Here is a 4,405-nt window from a genome sequence, read left to right on the forward strand (position 1 = left end):
ATTTGGTAAAAAGTTGTAGTGATGGAATTGTTATTCTGTCCACTTATGGAGAAGCACAGTCTGCATTAATCTGTAAGATTTTATAAAATGAAGGTAACTGTCATATATTAGTTAATTGAAACCTCAAACCGAGCTTTAGGAGATAAATAGCAGTATTTCCTTCTCACTGATGCCAGAGCCAAAGTCCATGCAGCTAAGGAGTGGTCAGCTTGGCTTGGACCCTGCATCTGATTGAAAGCAAAGCTTGGGTTCACGTGCCGCACTACATGACCTTCTTGACAGCAGTGGACGGTCCTAATATATACCAACAACAACACGCCGCATGTAACAAATTCTACCCCGTATAATGTGAGCCACTTAATGCTGCCTTAAAAATTGAACTTGTAAGGTCGAGCTCGGTGGCTCAGCCTGTAATCCCAGCACTTTGGGAGGTTGAAGCGAGTGGATTGTCTGAGCCCGCAGGATCGAGATCAGCCCTAGCAACTTGGTAACTTGGTGAGCCTTCGTCTCTACAATAAATTGGAAGGAAGGGAGAAAGGGAGGAAGGAAGGAAAGAAAAATTAGCCAGGCGTGGTAGCACATGCCTGTAGTTCTGTCTACCTGGAAGGCTGAAGCTGAAGGATAGCTGGAGCCCAGCAGGTTGACACTGGGGTGTCTGTGAGCGTGCCCAGCCTGGGCGATGCAGTGAGACTCCAATGCAAAAAAAAAAAAAAAAAATTGAACTTGTAATGTTGTGCAAGGATATTGAGCACTATCTTTACCATATCAAAAAATAAGTACAAAAGTTGTTTTAAAACTAATCCTCACTAAAATTTTTTTTATTTTTATCTTTATTGAAAAGAATGGTATTTTTTAGGGCTAAGTGGCAGTGAACATGGTGGGTAGAAAATTACTTTGGGGTGGCCTTTACCTTTCTGTGGTCCAGGATTTCATATCACAGAAATTTTCACAAAATATTAAGCTGATTATTCATCAGATGATCAGAGAAAGATTTCTTTAATGTTATCAATCAAGAAATGCTATAGAAATGCTTTCTACAATATGATTTTTATTTTTGGCAAGCCAAACCATTTGAAAAAAATGACTATTATTTATGTATAAGAGCGTTTACTCATCATAGTAGGATATAATGGGATAGTAAATGATGAAATTGTAAATGGAATAATGGAATGAGGAGATGGAGTGCTGAAGATGAAAAGTTATAAAACTAAATGCCTAGTCAGCAGTCATGTTATGTACCTTTTAATGAAATATTAAATAGGCAATAAAATATAGTATTTGAATAATATGGACTAAATGATAAGTCAAATTATAGAACAAAACCTATCTGTACAATGTGATCCTGACATAAATATTGGAATATATATGCCAGGATGACTGCATATCTTAATTTCGGAAGTGTCCATGAATATTTTCATCATATTTTTAGTAATTTCCAATTTTCAAAAATGACCATATATTTTATTTAGGAATTGGAAAAATATTATTAAAAGATAATTGTATTACTGCTTTGACATGGTGCCTCTTAATAGGCATAATTCTCTGCCTATTGAAACACATCCCTGAGCTGAATTTATCTCAGCTTCACTCTCAGGTAAGTTGTTAACTCACAGTGCAGATTTCAGAACCCATGGGATAAATAACAAAAATAAATTTTTATCATCAACATTTATTTTGGACATACAATGTGCCATTGATTCTCTTAACACTTTACATGCATTATAAATCTAGTTGAAAATAGTTTTGTGATGGTATCATGCTTATCCTTTTATAATCCCTCCATCATCCATTCCTTCAATTGCTTTCAGAGGTTTCAGAAGTGAGAGTATGTTGTCCACTGTCCCAAACCCTAACTGCCTGTTGCAATTAGAATGAAATTCAGTGTCTACATGGTGGCCTTTTCAACTGTGCCACCTGACTGCTGTTTATCTTTATGACCTGATTTCACATCACTTTCATTCCACTGCTCACTTTATTCTGGCGGTGCTGGTTTCCTTTCTCTGTTGACTGGACGTTGGCTTTTTCCTGTATTAGGGCTTTTGTACTAGCTACTGACTTTTCTGGTAAAGCATCAACCCCAGATCTTTTTGCATGATTGGTTCCGACTTGACATTCTTGGCTCAGCTCAGAGTGCCTTTCTGTGAGCAGTTTAAATCAAGTACTCTCCTTGCCTTCCTTTGTCCTGTTATCATCTTTTCTTTTGTTGAAAACATTTGTCACTAACTTAAATGTGATAACTTATGTATATCCCTGTTGCCTGTCTCCTTTTGATCATATTGTACATTCTGTGACAGCAGAATCATTTTCTTTTTCTTTTTTTTTTTTTTTTTGTCCCTCTGGCTCACTGTACCTAGAACAGTAATTGGCATATGTTAAGCATTCAAATATTTGTGGAATGAATGAAGGGGTACAGTTTAGGAAAGTGACAAAATGTGTCCATCATCTTAGAGCAAGTAAAGTGGCAGGACTCATAATATTTTAATCTAAAGATTTCTGTTCTCTGAGGTGGTGGGACATATAAAATGCATGAGCAACAACTGGAACAAAACTATAAAACAGAAGTTATGATGTAATAGTTTTTTGACGTTTCTTTTATTTTTTCAGCCTTTCTGCAAGGAAGAAATGCCATGCTTTGCTTTCTTTTGCACCTTTACTTCCCATGTGAATGAGTTTCTGTCAACAGTGATGTTCTGGGTCAGTCATTTCAGTCTTTGTTGAAAGTTAGAATTCTTGCCTGCACTATTCTGCCTGACTGCTGACTCATGGGAGAATTCCTTAAATAAAAGAAGACTCTGGCATCTGGTCCCCAGGGCTATGCAAATAAAGGAAAAACATTTCCCCACAGTTAAACCAGAAATAGCAAAATGTTATTATTTCAGAATGATAATGCTAACTGCAGTTGGTTGTAAGATCAACTTTCAAATCATTTAAGATCATTTAAGGAAAGGTGAGAATGCATTTGGGGCTTCAGGGACAGGTGAAAATATAGACTCCAGGGATATAGGCTGTTGTTGTAATAATTATTAAAATATTTTTATTTGTAAAAATTTTTACAAAAATAATAGGAATTTTTTTCGTCTCTTTTTCCCCCTCCTCTTCCTTTTTCTGTTTGTCAATTTCATTCACTCATATTGTAGATCGTTTTTTTTAGATGTGAGGGAACCTGGATTTTAGCCAAGAGACACAGAGGGAGTGAGAGGGAGGATAAGGAAAGGAATGAGGGAGGGAGGAGAGAGGGAAAGAGCCAAGGGAAGGGGAGTGAGCACTTTAATGAATTTTCTCATCCTGCATACAAAAATCCTATAGATGGGTCTTATTGACCCAGCTTTGGCTCAACCAGCTCCTTCTAGGGAAGGGCCATGTAGAGGACAGCCAGGTAGATAAATCTGTGAGTGTCCATAACTTTGCATGAATGTGCATAAATTATATATAGTTCATATATAAATATACATGAAGCAAAACATATTCCCTGGTTAAAATGTGAAGACAGTCTTGATTCTTGGCAGCAGGGCTGTGTGCCAAACACAATCTTGGAAGTGGTGTGGGAGAAATAAAAGATATTAACTGTCTTCAAAAATCTCATTTTGATATTGGAATACATGAAACAAACAATTATATAGCCAGCTCTGTTTTTGTTTTTTTTTTTAAGAGCATCATGTTAGATATGGTCTTTATGGGATTTTTGGGAGAGTAATCTGTGAAAGAATTTAAACAAGAGAAAAGCCAGCGCTGTGTACCACTGGGATTCTATTGCTGATAGCATGTTTATATATATATTTTTCAAAGTCGTGACCATAATTTATATACATTTTCTGTTTTGTGGTATTTGCTTAACATTTTTAGGAGAGATCTACAATTCAGACTCAAACTATCAATAAACTGACCTGAGAAGAGGAGTAGCCAGATAATTATATGAGAATGTCTTCATTTAAGCTGGAGTTTCGAGAAAAATAATATTTTAAGTAGAGAAGAGGAAGGACATTCATGCTATTTGTTTTCCATTCTTTGTCATAATCAAAAGTACTGTCGAAAAAGATTTAGTCATTTTAACTTCCTTTGTGAAACTTTGGGACAAGTAAAAGTAAAACCAGTACATTAAGTATATAGTTGATTCATTCAGAGGCTATTAGTTATTATGATCAAAGTAGAGAACTCTCACACAGTGCCTAGTCAAGGAGTACATAATGTGTTTGGTTTGAAATGATAGAACTGGTAAGAAAAAAAAAATCCAATTTCTACAATAAGATTTGAAGAGCTGTTCAAGGTAATAATGAGAAGGCATAATAGAAAATTATGTTTATTGCTAAACAAATGAAAACATTTGAGCCTGAAATAGTCAGGAAAGGTGCTATTCAAAGGGATGAGATGAAATTGATCTTAATGGATGAATGGAAACCAGAGATAT

This window comes from Carlito syrichta, unplaced genomic scaffold (assembly GCF_000164805.1).
Source record: "Carlito syrichta isolate Samal-C Ts95f unplaced genomic scaffold, Tarsius_syrichta-2.0.1 Scaffold315645, whole genome shotgun sequence".
NCBI lineage: Eukaryota > Metazoa > Chordata > Mammalia > Primates > Tarsiidae > Carlito > Carlito syrichta.